The sequence below is a fragment of the Venturia canescens genome, chromosome 11 (assembly GCF_019457755.1).
Source record: "Venturia canescens isolate UGA chromosome 11, ASM1945775v1, whole genome shotgun sequence".
NCBI classification, from domain to species: domain Eukaryota; kingdom Metazoa; phylum Arthropoda; class Insecta; order Hymenoptera; family Ichneumonidae; genus Venturia; species Venturia canescens.
The window spans coordinates 4752402-4777886 of record NC_057431.1 but is presented as its reverse complement, the minus strand read 5'-3'; the positions used below and the strand labels follow the sequence as shown (position 1 = coordinate 4777886).

The following is a 25485-nucleotide window of genomic DNA, read 5'->3' as shown; positions in this document are numbered from 1 at the left end:
AAGGACGATAATTGACCCGAATATTTTCCCTCGCACAAAAGCTCCGGAGGAAATTCGTAACGTCATTTTCATATTGTTAATAAGCGTGTCCTACGTAGAAAATATTTGGGGTAGAAAATTAGTGAAGAACGTGCGAACGGAGCTTCAACTTTGACATGTTTTCATCCTCTTCATATTCACTTACACAGTCAGTAGGTCGAAAAAGCTCTCTTTCTAACCTTCCGACAGGGAGGAGGCTAGGAAGCTGGAAAAGTCTGGAAATGAGGGGCGGGGGGCGGGGGGGGGGGGCGAGGTTTCATCCTTCTTTTCCAGCTGGTTCGCTGCCTCTGCCGATTAAATCGGCTATATATATATTTCTTTTAATGTATACGTATACGTGGATTTAATGTATGTATATATTCGAGGCCAGAGCTTTCTCGTTTTCCGCTTTTTTCTCTCTTTCTGCTCTTGAGAATGGTACGCTCGGCTCGGCAAGCCCATTCGAACGTAATTTAGAATGCTTTTAGTCGCGACCAGGCTGCTCAGGCAGGGGAGTGTGGAAGGCCTCTCACGTCTCCGAGGCATTTTAGCCGCAAGCTCGTCACACTCACCAGCAGCGATAGGGGAGAGAAGAAATGTAGGCTCACGAGCGAGTATCCGGAGCCGTGGAGCTTTCCTGGCTCTCGGCGGTCTGTGTGTGTGTGTATGTGCTCGGAGAAGCACCCTGGAGCTCGTAGTCACGCATAGTTTTACTCGAATCCAGAGTTTCTTGTCGTTGGAAAAGCGGCTCGGGGGAGCTTAAAGCTCGAGGAGGTCAACAATTTCATAAAATTTTTCGTTCCTTCTTCAGAGGTCAGGAGGCCATCGTCGATCGATGGATTCCGATGACAGTGATATTGGCTCGGAATTTCTATGCTGAGCTTCGACCTTCGGGAGGTCATCAAGGTCGTCAGGATCTTTCAAGTCCAACTTTCCTCCGAGTCGGCTACGTTCGTCCTGGAGGTTTCACGGCGTCGCGGGAGCGCGTCCTTCGGCTTCCGTGACCTCGTAACACCCCCGGAATTATGAAGAAGAAATTCCGGGACGGGGCCGAGGGGGATGAAGCGTTAAAAACTTATTTTTACGAGCGGGCGAGGGTGTGAACAACTCAAACTCATTTATTCATGGTGAAAGGAGAGCGAGGTCGTCTGCCGAGGGAAGAGAAACGAGGCGGAGTCTACAGCCTGGTCTAAGATGCACTGCTAACACCGTAACTCCAACCAGGATTCCCAATCGGGTTGTTGCTCAATTTCGTTACCAGGGATACTCGCCATCAACACCTGGACATAAATCGACTCAAGGATTTCGAGGTTCACGAGCCCATAAAAGTCTGGACCACTCGCGGCAGGATGTAAAATAGTGATTTGTTGGATGGCTGACTTGTTTGATGCGTTTGAACCTTAGCAGAGTACTAGTTCAGAATCCATTCGATGAGATATCGGAGTTGGTTACTACGAAATCAAACTACGAGGCCTTAAAACGACATCTCCGGCTGACGTTTATGGGCTGAGCAAGTACAATAAAGTTGCCAATCGACTTTATCGACGTTGACGAAGACATCGAAGCTTCCAATCCAGTTGGATTTCGTTGAAAAGCTCAAAGAAAAAACTTGACTGGAAGAAGCGCCTCCAATTTGACAAGCCTCTGGAATCGGCTACCAGCATTTTCCATCAGACGAGTTTAAAGTCCCTGGTACACACAGTTCCATCGACTAAACAACGTCGCAACTGCAAAAGACACGTCTTGTCGGGCCTCGGATGTTGAAACCAGTTTCCAGATGTAACCCGGTGCAGAAGACCATTAGAGCACATCTTGGAGAAACTTCATTGTCAAGGGAAAGTTGTTGGCAGGTTTCTGCCAGGGGATCATTCTCCGTAGGAGTGTGATGCAATTAAAAAGTTTGCTATCGTAAACAAGCGGGTTAGCTTGTCGTCGTATCCGTGGCCAGGCTCGTCGAAGTATCTCCTGGCTCAAGGTGGGGCGCGAGAATCGTCCTGGGTAGTGGGGAAATAAAAGTAGGAAATAAAATGGTGAAGAAAAGGGAGGTCAGGCCAGGGTGGCCGCGGACACCGAGAATTAAGTGATTCGGATCGTCAAGGCGAAGTTGACTCCGAGAACGAAGAGTTAATTATGTACGAGGAAAGCTTTGCTCCAGCATCTCACATGCTGGCCCATGAATCCATCTCCTTGGAACTATCGCTGGGCAGGCTTGCAGCTGATAGCTTCAATTCCAACTGCGTGTGCAACTGTTGGCTTGCCAAGCCTGCCACAGCATCGTATAAGCTGGGAAGGGAAATGGCTGTCCAACGTAGCAGATATTTACGAGCTTGGAGTGTTGCACCAAGCGCAATAACTCCGTTCCGTACAACGCCTGCTACGCCCTCTCCCACTCGCCTCAACCCCGCTGCCTTTCTCTCTTTCCCTCTCGCTGTCTCTATCTGAGATGCCTCAAAACTACTGTGCTCTCCGACGAAAGTTCCGTGCCAACTCCACCCAGCGAGGCAACTCCGACCAATCCGGCCAATCCGCCTCAAGAACCTTCCGACCCTCAACTTCTTCATCAAAGGGATATTGAGGTAGGGAAGCAGCCGCACAAGCTTGCTAAATTGCCAGAGTGTCACTTCTCCAGAAAAATGCCAACACTCGCAACGCTAATAATAGACCTATCGCGGGTCATACGAAGGTGATTCAGTCATCGAGGCAGCCCCCCCCCCCCCCCCCCAGCACTGGGGAAAACCTCGATATCCAGCTTGTCCAAGAATTAGAGCTCCAGCGATTCATCAGGAATTGGCCATCCGCGGAATCGTATAAATTCTATTCTACTCCAAGCCCGTGTGTACTCTAACCGAGTAAATCTTTCCCAGAAAGATGATCCATATTGGCAATAAGCTTCCAACTCCATCTCCAGGAGGAGTTTCAACTTGTGGCAGCTATTTGTTATCCTTCAAACGGAGATCCATAGCTATAGCTCCCTCCGCGAGTCAAGAAGTTGTTACCACCCGAGTGATGGATCTAGTTTCGAAGCGAGAACTTTCAACAGACCTACTACTCCACCAGCCTCTTCCACCAAGCAGATCTTATCCCTCCGGTAGATCCGGCATGTTTGACATGTATCGAGAGCTTGGATCGCTGCAATATCGAAGGCCAACTCGGCTTTCTCCCTCGCCCGGGCGCTCGCTCCCTCGAAGCTGCTGCGAAGCTTCCTGCCGACCACTGTGTCTCCGAACAACAGATGTCCAGCTGGACCACCTTGTTCCGAAATGATTGAGGGCCTCAGCCAGATCAAATGATTATATTCGGTGCTCTCAGGCCTTGTGCTGGCTTTCCCCGAACGTAATGTCATGTCCTAAATCTTACATCGAGTATTATCTTCGTAATTGGAGAGACTGTTCCGTTTGATAGTTACAGTATGAATGTTGATACATCTCTCCGAGCAGTGAATAAGATAACCATCTGGGGCTGCTCGTGCATCCCATTAAAGAAACTCGGCCTTTATCCATTAGCTGCAAATCTCTCAAGCACTCATTCGACTAATTAAAATTGATGAAATTACTCAGCTATTGCTAATATTTACCCAAACTAGCCAAACATACTGAGAACCCTTTCAGCTTCCGCAAGATTCCAAGGTGCATTTGGACTGGAATTTTCGTTCCTCCAACCCCAGCTAACACCGGCTTTACTAACCCTACAAAAAGCACTCTCGATCACAAGACTTTCAACCCCACCGAAAAGGGAATTTTGTTGATCCAACAAAATTTATTTTGCTGATTCAAACATTGATTATTTGTAGTTCTTATGCCGCAGTTGAGGTGGACAGATCTTTGGTTGTATCTTGAGAAAACGGCTCAAAAAAACATTTTGTCGATGTAACTATCGATATTTCGTCTTAGGATATTAAATCAGTTCAATTTAATCGACATAAAGTAGTTGCTAACTTGACTAGTCATAGAACGGCCGAACTACTTTAAAGTATTCCCGATATTGAAACAACAAAAATATTATCCTTACGAAAGCATATTTTGTCATGTACCCAGCAGTAATTTTTTTTCTTAGGAAACATAAAAATGTTTAGTCGTTCGCATTCTCCGAGACAAACAGAATGTTTTGTTGAAAAGTTAATTACAGTTAGTTAACTGACTTATTTTTATTCTTTGGTAATTATTCAGCAGAACAGAAAACTGAATTTCAAAGCGTGCTTAGTTTTGCGAACGAGTTTTTCTTCTCTCTCAGACTTCTGGATTGACCTCGCTTCCTTCAAATTTTCTCAGCATCAAAAATTTAGTCTCGGTAAGACTCCTCTGACGGGGGATCGAAGCTCATGACAGTCATTGGAACAAATTGTAGGGGTGCAGAGTCCTCCGCTATAGCTCACCGTGTTATGCATCATCATGTACCTCAGCCTATGCACGTATACAGGCATAGTTCATTTACTAGTGGGCGAAGACAAGGAGAGCAATGGAGCAGCGCCAGAGAGAAGCATTGAGGGGCTTGACGTTATCGATGAATAATACACGATTGATTGGTTTCTGCAGCAGACGACGTCGCATCTATACATCATCCGAATATGCACTTTAATGATAGAATTAATTCGTATTCGATGCGCCACTGAATTTCCCAGCTGGGCCGGAGTCGACCCTTTCACATAATATAATGTATCGTACGATTCGATATTGGATCAAATTGACTGATTTTCACTGTCCCCACGAGCCTTCCAGAATCGAATTAATAGACTCGAGGGCTGGGGGGAGTCTTCGACGGGGTAAACTGTTCAACGTTTTATAAAATTTCTTTACCCTCTGGCTGATACGACGTTGCTGAGAGTTGAAGCGGAACAATTGTGGGGCTGGATGGATCGTTGAAAAAATGGAAATTTGAGGCTGCAAGATGATTTATCCCTGCGGATTTTATCAACAGTCGAAAAGCTCCATCAGCACAATATTTCTCTTTGAATTGAGCTCCCATTCAACCGTGACACAGGCAAAGAAAAACAATTTAAAAAACGTATGAAAATAGGCCTCGAACCCTTTGCACGTGAAGGGTAAATAGATGGGAGTGCTGTAAATGAAATAAAAATTCTATATGCATTCATAGCGTTGCACCTAGCACGTGATAATGCTATAAAAAAGTGAGCTTGTCGTTGAGAAAAAATTAACAAAACTTCACGCTCTCTTATCCACCTACGTGGCCATAATAAACACACACGTAGAAGCACAAAACATATATTTGTCTATATGTGCACAGCCTAGTTTTTTCGAGTACGTGCGATACGTGCGCGAGCAATTAAAAAAATATGAATATGGATTTTTTTAGATGCACACTCGAGCCATGCGTGCTGCTCGTCGAGGGTCGTTCAAGTTCCAAAAGCTTCGTGAAAAAACGATTCCGGGAGACCTGCATCAAATTAGCGGGGGATTGTGCTCTTTGCGAATTGCCCAAATAGCATTTTTCCCGAAGATCCTTAAGCACGTTTCTATCAAATTAGTCGAGATTTCTTGCTAACCACAAATAGTTGAATCAAAACGATCGTTCTTTGTGTTATTGCTCATTTTCATAGTTGTTTTTATTTCTTTCTGTTAATGTGACTCTCCAAATTAAACTTTCAGCCGATTTATCCGAGCTCATTCGTTACTTAGTATCATTGTTTACAACTCCACCGTTCGTATTCCGTATTTCACCCCTGCCTAGTAGTGGCCACTCCCGTGCAATGGATCATTATTCGCCCCACAAATATCGAGAACCGTTTAATTGCTGAATAATTACGTTTAATAGGAATTCCACTATGAAATCTATTGTATAGTTGTCACTTCGGTCGAATCACCGTGGGCTATGGACGCCTCGTAAACCATCAAATATCCGGACATACATCAGTCAAAATTCTCGCGCGTTTCCAACGCCCGATACGAGCTTTGGTCCTTTCGTAATCCTCTGGAGAGTTTTAAACACTATTTGTGGAGTATAATATTTGGGATCGAGGAGCGAGTGAACAGGAAGACAGTTTCAAAAGCGGTATGCGAATCCTCGAGAGCGGAAAAACAGGGCTCGGAGCACGAAATCGATTGCCATGAGAGTGTTTAAATTCGCTCTACTTCAATTGACCATAACTCAATTTGTATGGAACGGATTATGAGATATGAGGGGTGTTTGGGAATGCTCGTGAGTAGACTTGGAGAATGAGGATCGATTAATTATAGCGACTGACTTTTTTTACTCGTGAGAGCGCTTCGAACTGGATCAAAGAATTTTCATTCCTGAAGAGTTATAAAAACGGACGTTTGTAATTAAATTCGGAATAAAAATATATGCCCTCTTCTAATTAAAAACTGGGCGTTCTCCTGCATTCGAGAACGCACAAAGAATTCAATTTCTGTTTTTATGATCACACTCGGACTCCGTTGATTGTCCAATTATTCGATCGTTCGATACGGAATTCATACTCGGCCACATAATTTCGAGCATTCTACTCAAATAGCCCATACAAATGTATACGAACCACCATAACGTTGATAACGAGCTCAATTTCGGTCGACCACTCGCTGTGTCTTTACCACATGTGTAACCGCGATATACGAAGTATATTCGAACATGCTTGTACATTATTGTCATGAATATACATCAAGTGTCAGGAGCAGAACAATTTCGACCCAATCATTATAAAAGTCTGATTTAAAAAAAAGCAATTAAGTAACTCAACGAAACGTATAAAAACTTTGAAATCGTGAAAAAGTAAATTGAAACTCGCCAACAGTCACATCGACCCAGAATAGATTGCTTATAGCTAGAAACGAAAAAATTTAAGATCAGTTCAGGGAGTGACCGCTAGATGGCGAGGGCGCAGTTTATTTCGCGAATGCGAAGCCGCGCGTTCGGATGTATAAGCAGGGACGTGTCTGTGAATTAACGAGAAGCTTCTGAAAGATAAAAATTTTTTAAAGAGTAAGGCAAAATGAGTTTTTCGAAAGTCAGTTGAAACCAGATCGACCTAAGGACTTGTTTAAATTTAGTTTTTTCGTATAAAATGGAATAAAAATAGAATTGAGAATGCAAATGATAGGAAAGAGGCTGCGATAAAAGCTGCGCGTTTCGTGCAATGTTTTTCCCATTCTAACTATGGTCGTTCCACGCCCGGCTCGACATCCATTCCGGTTTTGCAACGCTGTGAATGAAAAATCGATCGGTAACCTTCCAGAATATTCTTCCGTTCCACTCTTAGACACAATGGGGAAGGCCTGACGGCGTATACGAGTGAAAAAAGCTTACATTTTCACAGCTCTAGAAATCGTTGCCCCACACACGCGCGCGCGCGCGCGCACACACACACACCCGAGTCCTGGCATCCCCATAAACTGTGACGCATTATCATCCCCCGGATAAATCCACGAGGAAACAAAGGGAGTAACTCGAAGCAAACGTAATGAATGATGAAAAAGAGAGAATCTTTTGTTTACAAAAAAAATCGAGAGAGAGAGAGGGAGGAGGAAGAAGGAAAGGAAAAAGAGGGAGAAAAGCGAAAGAAAAAATGGAAAACGTAGAAAAACGAATAGCGATGAATTTACCATCGTTCTGGGCGTCCCAGCCAAAGCTCTCCTTCTTTCGTTTCATCCCTCTCCTCTTTCTCTCGAGCTAAATTATTGGAGGTTCTAGGGTGCACGACACGCTAAAGCCTCGACTTCACCCGAGTCCTCCTCCCCCCCGAGAGCTTTACCTCAGGCCCCTCGCCGCCCTTTCACTCTTTTCTCTCGTGTTGTCACAAAAAGAGGAAGAAGGCGGCGAAGAAGCGGAAAGCGCAAGCCCGCAGGAAACTACCCCCGAGCGTTTGCACCCCTATTTCTTCTTGTGGAACCCGATTCCTCTCTCGCCCTGCACAAGAAGCCCCTCGTCCAGTTGCACAGCGTACGAGCCATTCAGACTCACACGAGTCCTCCCGCCCCCGTTCAACCCTTGCGTCCCATGGCCAACTTCTATGGCAGCCACGTTGTTGTTGCGTGCTTCCCTAATTAGCGCCATTTATTAATCAGGGTGCGAATACAACCGCGTCGTGGGTGCATCCGGTCTCCTCTACGATCTTTCGCGTTTCATCCCCTCCCCGCGATCCCCATGCCTCCCTATTCCCCCCGTGCCATCCCCAAAGCAAGCCCACCCTCGTGAAAAACTCACCCCTCGAAGCTTCACCCTCGCTGGTGGACCGAATGAATATTTCAGACCGAGTGGAGGGTCGAGAGAGGCGATAAGGGGGTGGAATAACGGGGGTGCAACAAAGTTGACGCGAAACAGCGAGAAAGATCGTTGGAGTGGTGGAATCCGAGGAGCTCCTACTACCAAGATATCTACCTCGGCCTCGCAGGCTCGACGGAGAAAACGAACAAAAGAAAAAAGGATCCGAACAAAAGAAGTAGTTACAACGCCCCCGGCAGGGAACACGGAGTCTGTTTTTCTTTTTTCTTTTTCTTTTTTTTTTTACTCGTCTCTTTGTCTACCTTTTTTACTTCACCGTTACGAGACGTGACCGAGTTATAATCGAGTCGTTAATTAATGGGTTAAGCGCGCGCGAGCCACGCATCCATCCACCCCCTCCCCCCTCCTCGCCGCGCTTTCCTACTGCTCTTGTTAATGACTTCCGTTGACTTATTGTCATTTAACCTTAATTTTATTGACTTTTACAACAGCTCGTATACTAGATTTGTCTTCTTTTATCTTTGTGCGTGTTTTCACGAGGGAAGCTGACCTTGACACGAGCTTCGGGGGTGCTTTCAGGAACCCTCACTCGAATTAACTTCCGACGAATGTTTTTTCTCGATTCTCTGTCTCTGAATGACTGCTGAGTAAACTTTTATTGTCCGGGGGCTGTGACTCTCCGTGTGTGCGTGACACACCGAAGACGGAAATTTGTGAGGCTTCCGAGAGCATCAGCTGCCCGATGAATCAACGCGTTGTGAAACGTTAAGGGAGAGCCACCAGCTAGTAGGGCTCAATATTCACTGAAATTAATCGCTTTTGTAGGTTCATACGGTTATGAGATGTCAACGATCTGTGAGGGTTCGAATAAAAAATGGGCGAGAGGTGAGAAAATGTAAACGGCGAAGAAAATAGAGCGTCATGGAACGCTCGGCTTGGCGGTTGAGCGGAACGTCAATGCCTCTATCGTCAATCTCGCGAAGGGGTCAATTCCACCCTTAAAAGCATCCCTCCATAACGTCCATTTTGCGGTACAGGTGTGTGCGCGTCCAGCCGCGAATCATTGCTCGGAATACAGACGAGTGATTCTCAGTGAAGCTTGCCGAGCAAGTGCGAGCTGGTCAGCAAGTTATTTTTCATTATTATTTTTCCTCCGTGCCCCGTGACCTCCCGCTCGGGTTCGTTCAACTTGTCCTTTTTGCATAATTCTGTTTGTGTTCTTTTTTTTTTTCATCTTGCCTCTCGGACGGGCTTGTATCTCGGGGAAAAATCGTTGGCTAACGTCCAACAATGTCCCATGGCACTCGGCCTCCCTGACCAAAAAGACTCGCAAACTTTCTCGTCGATGTTAGTCAAGATGGCGCAAAAACGCGGTCCACGGAAAAGCTCATTTTCCAAGCCCCGCCGCCCCCAAACTCCGAGCGAACTTTGAGCGGTGTGCAACATTTTTTTTTCCTCTTTTCCTCCTCCCCACGCCCACAATCCTTCCAAATTATCATATTTTTTCTCTCATAGCCTCTCCCCCCCCCCCCCCCCCTCATTTGTGAGTCCCTCTGAGTTCGGGGGTGGGAATATATTTTTTGCACAAATTAAGTGCCTCGTGACATGCGCTTTTCCGGAGCTTGCACCGAGGTGCAACGCAAAAATCCTTTTCCCTTTTTCGCGTCGCGCCAAAATTCGTGAACAACGGAAAGTGGGGGTCGATTTTTTACCAGGAAATCGTGCGTCCGACTACTCTCGGCTATTTCTACTTAATCAGCAACGTGCCCATTGCCATTCCCGGCGACGATTCGTCCTCAAAGACCCCGAACGAGGAGAGCAGACTTTTTGCCGGATTTCCAATTAAGCGGCCCGGAACCACCCCCCACCCTCGATCCTCCTGGCGCGTCGAAACAGTGAAAAATGTATTTTCATAATGAATCTATCGTCCAGAATTTTGGACCGAGGACCTCCGGAGCTCCAGGAAAATTCATAATGCCGGAAGCATCCTGATAGCTCGCTCCGATGCCCCCGAAACCGGAAGTGTCAACGGCCTGCTGGAGCAGGGTTATCGTGGCTCAGCTGCTCGCCTGTATAATTTTATTGGATTGCATTCAAAGGGGTTGCCGAATGTTCATTATTCAAAGAGCAATTCTCTTCCCCCGATGAATAATAAATCGTTGTCCATCCAATTATTTCTGTTTTTCAATCATTTCGACATTTCAACCCTGCGCTCCCGAGCAGCGGTGATTACAGACCGAAACAGAAAATCAGAGTCGAATTATCCGCATGAATTTCCACGAGTCCGTTCGACCTCGAAAACGCTGCATTTTTGTCATTCATTTTTCAAAGATTCGTAAAATTTTTCTTATTCAACAGAAAAATAATTCAAGCAGCTCGGAGCAAGTTCACGTATTTTTCCATTTTTTTATTTCTTCATTAAAGTTGAGGCTGTTTAATTTCATGGGATGAAATTGGGCCACGCGAGGAAGGAGAAAGGTGCAGGGTAAGATGCTGGCTGTTGGAGTACGAGCCACCCTAATTTCTTGGTTATATGACGGATTCCGACCTGCTCCAACTCTTCGAGCCCGCCTATAGGTATGCGCGTGTACAAAAACGATCGATAATTTGGCACGACTGAAAAAGGGAGTAGAAATTCGGGCTCGGAGGGTTTTCTCTGTTTCCTGGAAACCGGGCTTGATCGAGGTTCCGCACGAGTCTTTGTTAAACTGCAGAAAAATCGAGTTAGATTTGGCACTCTAAGATTTTTTCACAGAGTATCAAGAAAAAGGGTGAAAACGTAAATAATAGAAAATGAATTTTACCTCCGAAGTGAATGAGTCTCAAAATACTTGATGGTACGAGCAACAATCGGACGAAAAGAAAAATAAAACAAACGTTCGACCGGGGGAAAACAGTGAGAAAAGAACGGTTTAAACTTTCCTCGAATAGTTTTGCCTCCTTCCCATCGCATTTTCATTCCATCCAGACACCGGAAAAAGAAGAGATCAAAAAAGGGGGGGGAAAAAAAAAGTAGAAAAAAGAAAAAAAAACAAGGGATCGTGTGCTTGCTCGATTCGCCCGCGTTGGAAGCCAGCCCTCTTTTTCATAAGCAGAAAGTTGCCGGGGTAGAACAACTTTCGTGTTGTCAGGGAGTTTGTGTACGTAAATGTGTGGCTGCGTGCATGTGTGTGCGAGGGAGGATTTTTCTCAAACCCTCGTCTCTAACCATCCCCCGGCCAACTCCACTGGAAGGGGGTGCAATTCGACCGACTTTCCGCTGCATTTACGTGTCATCGTACACCATTTTGTTTACACGAATATTCCGTTACTACTTTATTCTGGAGGAATCTCCACGTATGAGGGTTGAGGGAGCAGGAATTTTGGAATTTGGTAGTATTTTGGGGGTGGCGTAAGCTCTTCCGAGGAACCGGAAGCTTCGTTTCGAGCTTGGAATGAATCTTAATAAAAATATTTTTACAACATCATTTGGAGGGGAATATTTTCAGTTCGGTAGAAAAATTGATAAATGCAGAGCTGTCAGGAGAGAAAGCAGACGAGCTGCGGCTCGTGGTCGAAAAATACGAGGATTTATTTTAAAATCGAAGGGATTGAAGAGAACAGTGAAAAATCGATAAAAACAAAATTGAATAATTTTTCGCCAGCTCACGTTCCTGAGAACGAAGCATGAATAATTTTCCCTCGAATCATCGAATTAGTTGTGATTTTGGTGAAAAATAGAAGCCGAAGCGAGACGATCCCCCATCAAATTTTAGCGGGGTAACGGATTACCGGGAAAAAAACAGTGATTTCCATGGAACGGGAACGAAAAACTTTCTCGCCTTCCATCAACGTCGTTCTAGTCCGTCAGCGGGGCAGGGGGAGAGAAAATATAAATAAATGAAGCAACGCAGGAGCGTCAAGCTCGAGAAGACTGGGCTCAAAACTTTGTTAACAAAAAGACGAAAAAAGCAAGTAAAGGAATGGTAGGAGGGAGGAGGCAAAGAAACGTAGCCTCCCCGGAGTCGAAGGTCCCACCCCTCGTGCCTTGAGAAGAGAGTGCCATTTAAAAAAATGGCCCCGCAGCAATTTTCGACTTGGGAAAAAAAAAAAAAAAAAAAAAAAAAAACAAGCTGATAAGAAACAAAAAAATGGCCTGAAGCTCTTCTTACATGAGAGAAGAGCCTCGGAACTCGAAGGAACAACGAGAATGATAAAACAACAGAAGAAACGACGTAACGTTGTACAAAGAAGAAGAAAAAAAATAGGTCAACATCGAAGACCATACTCGCTGGCAACCCCCATTTCCCATGCAAATTTGACTCGAACGACCTCTAGAAAGTGAGCCCGTTGAGAGAGAGAGCTCTTGATATTTATCAAAACAATAATGATTATCTTCGGCATCAATTAAGGATTAGTTTCCGGGGGTTGGAACAGCGGGATAAGAAAAAGTGATGAACGTCAATAGAGAGTTAACTGGAGCAAAAGGTTAAAGGTCGTGGAAAGATAAACGGGGCGAAATGGTTTAAGGGGGAGGGAGAGGGGAGGGCGGCTGAAGTGGCATACAAACGAATGGCAAATAACAAAGGCGCGTATGAAAGAGTATGAAGGAGATGCATAAAAGAGAGGTTAAGAACTCACGTTGCGTTGCCGGCGGGTGGGCACATTGCCCAAGGGCGTCGATGAGAGAGTCGAACGAAGTGGACCGAGCTACCGGACTCGGGGTGTGCTTGAATCGGAGAACGGTGCTCCTGTCGTCGAGGTTCGACTATTATTGTTTCTCGACGTCGGGCAGAACGATAACGAGGTTAAACACGGAGGCTCGGAGAGCAGGAAGCAACGAAAGCGACGATGATCGTGGAGGCTGTTACGTCCGAGGGTGAAACAAGTAAGCGTCTGTTTATCGCGGCACACGAAGCCGTCCGAGTGTCGCACCAACATCGCCCGCGATTGAATCCCGTGCCGAGATGCCCGGCGTTTTGGGGGGAGAAGACACTTCCGGGTTAGTCAGATAGACTTTTATTATTAGTCCTGATGTAACTGTCAACGAGGTTCAACGGACTTTTGACGGTTAGCACGACGCGGGACGTGTTTGGAGGCGAGTTGTCCGGGAGGAAAGGAAGCCACGTGACCTGGAGGTTGACCTCGGAGAGAAAGAGAGAGAATGAGAGAGAGGAGTAGAGAAAAAGGGGGGCGAGGAAGAGACGATGATGTTGCGGCGTCAGGACTCGTTGTCTTCCGCTAGCAACGGCGTAGCCGCGACGAATTCCTCGAGTCATAAACCGACGAGCCTGATTCCCTCGACAAATACGCGGCAAGCAGTTCAACAAGGTCAGCCCGATCGGCTTTATCGTTCGTAGCAACACCGGCGAACAAAACTTTGGTTAATCCTTGGTAAAACGATTCGGTGCTCACTCCCGGAAGGCTCGCTGCTCGAGCACGAGTAAAACTTCTGACTTCCGGCTTAACGACGCATCCCACTCTCTTCCGCTTCGTCAGCTGATTCAATGAACTGTGACTCACCGGTGGATTGGTCGTCCACGCGGCCATCATAGGCCTCCCAACCACCTGGTTCCTATTTATCCTTGAAGCCGTATCCTGCACCTGCGCGACTCTCCTCACATTCCTTCTCAGCCCCGACTCGACTCCCGATCTCCTGATGCCAGTTACTCTCCTAACGAAACGGCTCTTTGTCGTCTTTCCACTGGGGTGGTTAGCTGGGGTCACTTCTACTAACATCATCCCTCAGCCCGGCTCACCCAAGACGTCGGAGATCTCACGTTGATCTCGAGCTGGCCCACCGAGCTGCCTCCGAGCATCCGAACCATCCGAAAATTTCGGTTAACACGAGCCTGCGAGGCGAAACTTTACTTCGGCTTTCTCGGGCCACCCCCTTAACAGACCGAGAGCCACTTAACCCAGTCTTTCCCACGGCTTCCGGAAGACCTTCAAGCGTCACGAGAGCATCAACGTTCTCTGGCTCGTGACTCGACCGGGTGAAAAAAGCTGCCGCCTTCCTCCAGCTCTCGCATCTTCGAAGACACCCGAACCCCCTTTAGGTCTTCCTAATGCGTGGATTATCGAGGGTCGCCGACCCCTTCGATCCTCGGGCTCTCGTCCAACGCCGGGAGTCGTTGTTCCCGTCGACGCTTTCGATTCCAGAGGCTCGCAAAGCCCGGAGTCAACCTGGCACAGTATCGCCGCGCATCAGCGGCGTTAAACCTCGTGATAATGAGCGGGAATTCCTGACCCGACGAGCACAGCTCGAACAGTCACTAAAGCCAGAACCCTCCGGAGGTTGTCAACAACGCCGGCTCAGTCCTCGCTGGGTCGGACCGCGGATGCGTGCTTCGGCTTCATAATTCCAAAGTCAGCGAGTCTCCGGCAGCCTCCAGGCTGTTTTTCCTCCTGTGTTTCTTGCTGCGCCACATGTAAAATTTTTATTAACCCCGAGGGCGATCAACCCGAACCAACTTTTATTTCGGTTTCGCGTTACGAGTATATAGTAATACGGTTAAAAGGTGAATGAAGGAGGATGCCGCTGATGATGTTGAAAAAGAGGTGGCCGGCTTCGATGCGTACGATGAGCCACCCTTGGGCGGCAAGGGCGGGGAGTTGACACCCTGTCGGCACGCACTACCACAGAGACACACTCTCCAACCCCGAGGGTATATCACGCTTTCGGAACGCACAGGCACACACGCACACGGAGCCGGAGGCACATACACACACGCAGCCAGGCAGGCAGGCAGGCAGGCAGGCACGCACACAAGGGACTGTGGAGAGAAGTGGTTCTAGCGTAGGGTGCGCACGGAGTCTGCAGTAGGAGCAGCAGGAGTTCCTTCTTCCGTGGCAGCCACTTGCATCAATTTGGAAACGGATGATCCGGCGTTGATCCACGCGTTTGTTGACCAACCGGAAAGCAGCAGCCTCTTTCGAATCCGTGCGACTCGGCTCGTTCACGCGTTATTCTTGTACCGAGCTTGATCCCTGACATGTCATCAATAACATATAACGCGTTTGATATCGAGGATGACTGGAGGCTCGATATCGTCGGATAGAAGCCCGGCGTTGCGGACACGCACTCAAAACCGTTCCGTAGCGGCAAAAAACAGGGTTGGAACCGTCAACGGGCACTCCCCGGACATAGCTCGACGAAACCGGCCGCGCACCGAGAGTCCTACCGTGCCGCCCTTCTTAGTACTGACGCTGCCCGTTTTGGGGCTGTTGTGCCGCGCCGCGGAGCCGCCAACGCCGCTTCTTTCCCCTCCTCCTCGGCCCCTCTCACCGCCGCCGCCGCCGCCACCGCCGCCGACTATCCGCCCTCCCTCGCTCGCATGCGCCCCCACCAGCCCCGAGTGCCTACCCCTCCGCGTTCTCAACGGCTTCTGCTAACGCCATCGCAACCCAGCGTTACTATCACCCCCTGCTGTAGGGTTAGTCTCCGCGAAAGCTTCCCCGACCGGCGTTTTCCTCCGCGTCGTTGACGCCGTCGCCACCGGCGCTCCTCATGCCGTCCCATCCCTTCCACCCTCCATATTTTCCACCCTCGCGCTCACCCTTCCAACTCTCTCTCTCTGTTTTTTCCACACTCTCTTCCTCCCTCCGACGCTCTCGCCCGCGTCTTCCTCACCGAGAGTATACCTATGGCGAGGCTATTTCCCCGCCGCATCCTCCACGTCCCGGGGAGCCAATACCAAGCCATGTGGAAGAGCCCCGCGACGCTAGACGTCCGGCGATGAGTCGCGAATCCCTCCGAAGTCGACCGAAAGCGTCTGGGCGCGCATCCACCACCCTTCCTCCCCGGTATTCCTCACCTCGCCCAGCCCTACAACCCTACGAACCTCCGCCGCCCTTCCTCCCTCCTTGGCCCCTCTCCCCGGCCTCTGCAACCATCCCCCGTCGTATGCCGATGCTCCGACATCGTGGCTCTTCACCCCCCCCCCCCCCCTCCGCCGTTACCCGGATTCACTACCTTCGCATGACGACCCTTACGCGACAGTCTACCCTTTTGATCCTCCTAACGCTGCTTCGTACTCCTCCAGATCCATGTTTACATTTCTTTCTCCCCTCCCCCCGGATTCTTTTCCCATACACCTTCTTTCCAGTATTCTCCATTTTTCACTCCCCCAACCCCTTATCAACATCCTCCTCACACACTTTCGTCTCCAAACGTTTGCTCCCAGTTTCGATGATCTTCGTCGAGAGAGATCGATCTCCTATTTTACTTTTGATAACGGCAACAAGTACGACTCGTCCAGAAACACGATGATATTATTAAATACACTTCGATCTCCCGAGACCACGGAGACTCTCAAATCCTCGAGAAAAAATAGATTTGAGGGAGAGAAAGCGAGAGAGCCAATGACACCGGCGGATATCATATCGTCGGGGGTAATAATAAGTACACGTAGTCGTCAGGCGAGCAGAAGAAAGGACAAGGACCTCCGGAGGAGGCCCGTATATATTTATATTATACGTCCACAAAATCGAGCTTGGGTCGAACAACTTTACACCATTACGCACACGCCGCGTTATCGACTGATTAATCGTCCCGACGACGACCCCTCCATCCTCCCTAACCCAGCCCCCCGTCCCGCGGCCTCAACCCCTTTGGAAAACTTGAATCCATTGAATCGTGGATAATTCGCTCGCTCTACCAACTGTAAATCATTTTTCTCAACGTTACCCCCGCGCACATACATAGTAGAAAAAGATTGAACGCCTCCTCGAGCCCTCAAACAAATGACAGCCAAGTTTTTCCGGTTTAAACTCCTCCGAGATTAATGCGCTTTTTCATTGCTCATCATTTTGCGTTCGTTGGCAATGTCGTTCGTGAACTTTAAGGCCTTGTGTACACTTGCGGTGGGGGAAAAAATCGACAATTGTGTGTTTATTAGATGTTCCTCAAGTACAATGTCTGAAGAATATTCTCACGAAATTTCTTAACGATGGGAGCGTCGGATATTTCGTAGCTATGGGTATTTCGAGCGACCTTAATCGCGATTATCTCAGAATCGTATTTTTTGAAAAATACCTTTGCAGTGGGACACCATTACCGAACAACTATTAAACCGATCCGTACGAAATTTATACCACTTATTTATTATAAATAATAGTTAGGGCCTGGACGAAAAATTTCGTATTTTGTTGGGAAAAAAATTGTAACATAAAACCGAAAATTGAGCACCTCAAAAAATGATGTTTTTGTTAAAGCTGTCGCCATTTTTTTTAAATCAACATTTTTACAAATCCTTCCTCCAGGTCCGAGCTATTATTATAATAAATAAGTCGTATAAATTTGACATGGATCGGATTAATAGTTTTTTAGTTATCACACGCCCACTGGAACTGGTGCTCAAAAAAAGGTGCTACTGGAATACAGCTGGAGTTGCGCCCTTTTGAGAGATTTTTTGATGAAAAAAATTGTACAAGTACGAACGAATGTCGTTCACAGTTTTTCAATAAACATTCATTTTCTTGTCGGAAACAAATCAAGAAAAGCACGTTTTTCGCCGGCTGCAAATGGAAAGAAAAGCATTTTTTTTCTTTCATAATTAGAGAGTTTTTTAGAATTTTTTTAATCGTCCTACAAAGTTTCTAGGAATTTTGCTGATGTTCTCGTTTCGCCACATAAGGGTGATTGAATTTCGGGCAAATATGTGTGCCTAACGGATATCGGAGATCGCAAACATAACCTCAAATTCTGCCTCGCTCCCTCTGCCCCCGCCCCCTTTTCTTCCGTCTGTATAAACCAATATCCACGAAATTCCGCAAAGTATGTCGTGGTATTGCACGAAATATTTTGGCAGTTACACTATCGCTGGGATCGTACTATTTCAACGGTTACGTATGGTGGACCGATACGATGTTTGCCCAGATCCGATATTCAAATTCCCCGCCAATTCTCAATCCGGGGATTCCCTAGTTTCGGGGTACGGTATTAGTGAAAAGTGGGAAGACCAAAGTCCGTCGATTCTGCGGCTGAAAATGTTTTTTCCTCAATATCTTAACAGGGTTATGATATTTTATAATTTAGCAATTTCAAGCATCAATTTTTCGGACACCTTTCGACTAAAATAGTGGGAAAATGGCGCTTCGAAATATCGACGAAGCGTCCGCAACTCCGCTTCCATGTAAATCCAATCCCAACGCGATTCTATAAAGGCTAATGTCCCCAATAAAATAAGAAATATTCGTTCCTCGATAAAATCGTTATTGGAACGTTTACGCGTTCGAATTTCGTTCCCACCACTTCGGAATATATTTCAACGACATTGTACGTACGTAGGAGGATGGCCAGTGGCCAAAAATCGACTCTTCAGGGGGCGCCGAGCGAGGGGGTTGATCAACGACGATGGCGATTCGAAAGAATGGTTCGACACCGAATCGGCTCGATTCTCGATGACTTTTTCATGACATTTCATGGAATATTATTTGCACCAAAGCATCGCGAGGGGAAAATAACGAGGGTCCGAAAAAAATTGAGAAATCGCGTCGCTACAAAATTTCGTTTCGTTTCAACGAGAAACTTCGACGATCGGAAAAAAGACTCGAGCGCGAGAATATTTTATTCTTCGCACGCGGAGAATCTCAACTAAAAACGTAACGTTTTTGAAGGTCTTTTCTCTTCGTTCCTCCCTCCGCGGGCGGGGGAGCCCCTCGCTGAAGAAGCCAAAAGGGAAAGCTCGAGCTGCGGCAACAAAAGCACCGAGAAGTCAAGGCAGGATAAGAAGTGCCACAAGCGGTTTTCATGACGGTTGAATGGAAATGCATAGCCCGTAAAGAGGTTTCAAGAGCGAATCTCAAGACAGCGGAACAAGTCGGTTACATCCCCCCTTTTTCCACCCCCGCTTATTCCTTCGCTCGCTCCAAATGTTTCTATATTTAAAATGAAATATATATGCAAATAATACTGCAGGTTTCGTGTCGTTCGAGAACTCAACAAAAGCTTCGGGCACAGCCGCAAGTTTTTAAACAACCCTCGCGAAATTTCAGCCGAATAACAATCGAGGGGGATTAAAAATTGGGAAAACAGTTGTTAAGGAGTTCGAGCGAGCTCGAAAATGAAAAAAGCTCGGCCTCTTTGGCCGCGAGTCAAAATCAAGTGAGCAATATTTCCCGTCAATTTGAGCCTAGCTACGATCGTGGGGAAAGAAAAAAAGCAAAAACAATCGTTGAGCCGTTCGACGGAACTCGAATGTCCAAAAAGCTCGCCGTTCCATCGAGAAATGCAAATTTTTAGTTCGATCAATTTTTCATCGATTTACAGCGATGGAAGAAGCTTCGATCGAAGACAGAAAATGAAAGTTTGAGTGTCAGCGGGAGCTTTCGAGGAAGCAAAAATAGGCAAAGTCGTATCGACGTCGTTTGACTTTTACAAGGGTAAGTGAGAAGTGAAAAGCGTTGGGGGGAGGCGGATTTGTATTGGAACCTTCGCGCGTACATATTATTCTCGATTTTGCTGCATATTGCGACCTCAGCCATTCTCACACCGCGTCAGCTTTTGTCTTTGCAAATCTATCCGGACACCTCCCCCCTCGCGGCCACCCCGATCCGCCACTTTCATCCCCCAACTCTCCGTCACATGTCTTCTCTTAAAGCAACACGTGAAACTTATTTCGATGAATGAATAGAATACGGATTTTCTTAGTCCCGGTGAGCACACTGCAAATCGAAAACTTGAAACAATTGCTCTGGGAATAAAGCCCACTGGATTTGTATTGTATTTGGGATATTGGGGTCGAACGGTGACAGCTTTCGTCGCTGCAATACTTATTCGTACCGACTTGACTTTAGTTTATGTCGATTCTTTAAGGAGACGACTGATAAATATCACGAGACTATTAAAACCTTTGAAAGATATTTCGAACATCGACGTTTGTTTCAGTTCAAAAAAAATGTTACTCAAGAACGTAAAATCCTTTTGAGTTTTCAAAAAAATCAAAGTTAGATTTTAAAAATGTCAATTTTCCATCAAAACGAAAATAAATAAAAATGGACATTTTTATATTCACTGAATTTTGAGAAAGTAATGAAAAAACAAAATTTGTATTTGTGACAAATAAAGGGGTCTACCCTGATTAGAATTTTCGAAAAATCGATTTTGTTTTGTATTGCGTTTTTCAGAAGTATAAAAGTATCGTGCTCAAATTTTATAAAGATCTGAGCAACCCAAGCCTTTGTTTAAACGCGTTTTTCTCAAAATTACGTTTTTCGACGGCTCGTTGATCAAACCTCCGAAACTGTTGGACCGATCCTTACCAAAATTTTACCACGTGCTATTTATGACTACAGCTATAGCGCATATCGTACGAATTTTCTGTGGAACTATTTTTTCTTTGCAAAAAAGCGATGAAAAAAAGACGTGCTTTTCGTAGTTTTTTGTAAAATGGCCGAGAAAAAAAATGTTTGTGTATTTTTCAGGCCTAACACTTTTTATATCCACATTTATAATTAATACCGGTCAAAAAAATGAGTGAAAATAGTCTATTTTCGGGCGTCTAATTAGGCTAACCCCTTAAGAGAACAAAATTATTTGTATACTTTGTTCGAGTAAGTAAAAAATTGTACGGGTAAAAAATTGGATAAAAAGCTGTGGAATAAAGATGAAAAATGACGGTGATGAGCAAGTTCCAAGGAAATTGAACTTTTGAATAAAATGGTGAAAATCTGTGTGGATGATAAGAGAATAAAAAAGGAAGGATGGAAGGAGGCGTTGGTAGGGAAGTTTGGGAAAGCTCGCGATCTCTCGGAAGAGCTTCCAGCTCGGTGGTGTCATCAGCGATACTTCTTACTAGTTTTTTTGGGCGAGCCTTTCTCAATGAATGAAAAGAAAGAAAAGGAGAAAGGAAAAAGCATCAACGGGCATATATATCCGGATGAGAACGAAGGGAAAGTTACTTTATGGTTATGTACTCCTCGCTGGCACTCTCACACTCGAGCACATCAGAGGGGAAAAATGCGAGAGCCCTTTTTCCTTCCTCGTCTGTCAGGGGGAACAAAAAATAAATTTATATAGATATACGAGAGTTGACAGGGAACAAGATTTGGTGGTGGTAGATGCGATGTGCCAGAGAGAAAGAAATGAGAGATAAGAAATCAAGCAGGAGGATACAGAAACGAGAAGGAGCGTATAAGAAAGATCAATCTCGAGTCCAACTTCGAAATTAGGTCGGTAAGGGGGTGAACAGGAGGGGAGCTAAGCTCCAAACGAGAAACTTCAGCACGTATTTTATTGCTGGACTTCTGTATATGAACTTATTAGGATTCGAGTGTTTTTCCCTTTGAAAATAATAGTCCGAAGCTGTTGCGTTGAGTGATCGATTGCAGCTGGCAAGATGTCGATTGATGATACCGACTTAATCATTTTTCTAACGTTTTATTAGTTGGCTCGAGTCTGACAGGCTTTGGGAAGGAGATAAAATCATTTTCATTCGTTCCCGAGGCTCCTGGCCTACGATTCAGACCGTTTTTCTGCTCCCCGAGCATTTTCGAATTTGAATTTCCCGCTCAAAATATCGAGCGCTCTGAAGTTGGCTCCAAGTTCCTAAATTCGTGCCGGCGTGAGCAACGATTCAATTTCGTTTCTATCGACGTCACGAAGCCCGGTTTACTGACTTTTCACCGCGGATTCCGTAAAATCGTTTATCTTCGGTTTTCTCTGCACGTTTTTCTTCCAATCCATAGCAGTCTGTATTTTACTTTCCACTCTATTCTCCATCACACTCCACACACACAATCCTCGTGTTTGCTATCGATACTTTTATAGAGCTTTAACCGGCGCTGTTCCTCCGCTTGTCAATAGAAAAACACTCTTTTGCCTCGGGCTTCCTACGAGGAAACAGTCGGAGCCCGATTAATTGCGAAAATTATAGATTCCGAGAGAACCAAGCGTCCTCGCCAAATGACGTTCCAGCCACCTTGGAATGGTAGCAGCAATTGTGAATCGGAGGCAAGGATCGCGATCGGGGCGAAAGGAAATCAAATGGAGATTGAACGCGCGACGACCTCATCGCTCCCAACAAAAGTCCGATAACAAAAGCTGGTGACGTTGCAAAAATGGGAGATAAATTGCGAAGCGTTTCAACGATGACGAAGAGAGACTTCCCACTGTATCGATACGAAGAAAACGTGTCTCTTGGAATCGCTTAGCGTGAAAAGCTTCCATGTATCCAGCGTCAGTGTTCTCGAAGCTGGCGACGACTTCTGGCTTGTTGACGCTCCACTCGGATGCTTCGGTCTAGGCTTCTCCCCAATGCCGCAGTAAACGGTCTCGGAGCTCGATTCCCCTTGCCATAAGACAACCGGATAAAAATGTATCGTAGCGGAGCATACGGAATCTGAGAGGCCACTTCTCCGAGGACTCGAGCTATCGCCAAACTCGTAAAAGTAAAATGGAGAGACTCGGGCTGGCTCGTTTGTATCGAGAAAGTTGTTGGCTGTCGAGGTCAACCGTAAAGAGGGAGGAATGCGAGTGTTTCAGTGCTGAGATAAGAAGAACAGGTGAATAAAAGTTGGAAGTCTATCCGAGGCAGATGCGACGGGTCGTTTAACACGTAGCGAGCGACGTCAATAGTTGTCGAGAGTCATTTGGCTCCTCACGAGGATCCTCGACCTTCGAAGGTTCTGGCTGATCGAGGTTCCTGGAACGCTCCGATGGCAGGAGGATCATTAACGACATTGTTCCCCATCAATGACGATATTGATGATGTCAGCAATGCTTCTCTGCGGTGGGCTCCGAGCCTGAGGGAAGTAGCTTCGAAATGTGGCTCCTCCGCGAAGGACCCCCTCGACCGGAAATCAGTGTGTATTCCCCCAGGACATTCCTGGCCTGATGCACTTTGGGGAATCCCAAATGAGGCAACCACGCGGAAGTCCCGGTGAATAATCACTGCGCGCTGACTCGGTGTCCAGATCGGGCCAGCAGGCGGGCGGCTGATATTGCGGAGGGAATTCAAGCCTGGATAATGATGGAGCAAAAGATCCCTCGAAGCTCGCGAAGCAAAGTGTGCGGCTCGCCCGGTAAAGCAACGCCGGAAAGGGAATCCCCTGAATCGAGAACTCCTAAAGTAGACACATGATTATTTATGGAGCGCGAACTCTCATTTAAACTCGTGGAATCGCGAACATTTACGTTTCCCCCGGCTTTTCGAAACTTCCGAATGCCCGACTATTTCGCGGGAGTCATCAACAACCAACTGTAATGGGATTCTGGCTTATCTCTGGCGACCGGGAGCTCTACTCGTCTCCTCCTTCCATCGACTCCTTTCGACCCTGAGACGCGGAGGCCTGCCCTTTAAGCAGGGGCCAGGCGGGTGGCTTCCGTGCCGAAAACACCGTCCGAGGCGTTCTCCGTGTTCGATTAATAATTACCGGGTCATCGGGTTTCATTAAAACCTTAAATTAGAGGTCAACGAGGTCACCGAGGACGTTGAACTCTGTGTTGAATCAAACTCGATATTCCGGGAGTTAAAATCTTGAATCTCGCCTCGTCGGATTTCGAGCTGATCACGATGGAAAGTCGCTGGAATCATTTTGGTTCATTTTGACGTCAACCAGGAGGTGGATGAGACGAGGAAATTTGTGAAAGCAAGTTCGTTCTCGGAGGCTCTTTACCGGAGCCACCGCGTTTCCAAGTGTTCTAAAAAATTGTGCATTCTTCTTGCTCGATCCTTCTGACGGTAAACTCGAATCGATGGCAACCCGAGGTCACTGATTTCGACTCGAGTCGCAGCTTTCGTGCACAATGGAAATTGAGAATCCCTCGGTTATGGTGCAACACGCCCCTTCCACTCGGACCGGAAGTGCAAAAGTGAAAATACTCGGGAAACGTAAAGCTCGACGAAGACCATTCCGCTCGAGCGAAAAAAGACGGGAGCGAGCGGGGCTCTGGCAAGGTTTATACACAGCCTGAGCACCCGAAATAATTCATCGCTGCGAATTCGCCGAAGGTTCCTCGGAGGTTCGGTGCCTTTTTATTTCTCGCCAAGCTCCTCCCAACCGGAAGCGAATCTGAATTTTATGAGAAACGTTTGAAGGAACATCCTTCCTGCGAAATCCACATTTTCTTAATTGTCTGCTGAGAAAAATATTTCTGCGACGCTCGTCTTCTCTCAAATTCACTTTTTGGGACTTCCCAGACTCGGTCGGTTCTCTGAAATTTTACAAAATTTTCTATTATTTCGAGCTAAAATATTTTACGACTTTTTCAAATCTGCTAATCCGCTCCACAAGCCTAATTTACGAATCTCCATTTTTCGGTGGAATAGCAATTTTATTTGTTGAATCGTAAACGATTTTCTGATGCTCTCTGCAGGGGAAAACGCGAGGCCACCAACACGTGCGTACATTTATTGTGGGCATGTCGGTGTCTGGCACCGGAAAACGAAGTCATCGCAGCGCCCCAGTGGAATATCCAACCGAATGCAATTTCCTTGAATACGAAAAACCACGACTCTCGATAGAGTGCAAAATATTCTTTGCCCGACGCACGGTTATGAGGATTGGGATCCTCTCGTCCTTGTTTTTTCCCTTTTACCCTCTTTTTATAACCCTCATTTTTTTCTATCATTTTGCCAATATGAAATATTATTACTTTTTCCCGTACAAACGCCCCTTAAAGCGATGTCACGCTTCGGAAACGAAGCAACTAAATTCTTTTCAATCGTCGCTTCCTTCACTTTTTTTCCGCAGTTCGTCAATTCATCGATTTTTATCAAAAGTTTCGCCAATAAAAATTCTCTCATCGTGTCGGACTCGCCTTTAATTTTACTCCGTGAAATATTTATCCAATAATAATCGACAAAGGCGGTGGAGCACTGTCCAGAGGTTCGGGTTTCTAAAATCCGAAATTTGATCCCCTCGGTGAAGCAATTTCCACTCAGTGTCCGGCGGATTATTTACGAATTCGCTGGAGATTCGTGGCCTGATTAACGAAAAAGTCGATAAAATCGATAGCATTGCTGTGATTTCATTTATTTGTTCGAAAATGTTGTTTAAAAGCGTCTGGACGATCGAAAAATCGAGGAAACATACGTTCAACGCCCTCCGGGCAAAAAAAATCGAGTCGAAAGTGAAAAAAGTGTAAAATGGAAAAAAAGCAGTGGGAGTGCGACTGCGCCGAATAAATCTGCGTTTTGTAGAGCTCACAGATGTAATGTTTTTTGTATCTTTTTATTTTTATTTCGGGCCTCGCTCTCTTTCTCTCTCTCTCTCTCTTTGCGGAGGGTGCGTGAACTGTTTGGAGGTTTGAGCGCAGTCACAATATCGATCATCCCTCACCTCTGGACCATCCCCTCTTCTGTTTCCCCCGCC

General features: G+C 46.5%; 1 protein-coding gene across 1 annotated transcript in view; it reads right to left on the bottom strand.

Moving 5' to 3' along the window:
- Window positions 1–15357, bottom strand: part of nAChRalpha1 (nicotinic acetylcholine receptor alpha1) — an 83407-nt gene extending 68050 nt beyond the window's left edge. The window contains exon 1 of the mRNA XM_043431531.1: window positions 12811–15357. The gene's annotated coding sequence lies outside the window, so the exon portion shown is untranslated. The remainder of the gene's footprint in view (window positions 1–12810) is intronic.
- Window positions 15358–25485: the final 10128 nt, after the last annotated feature.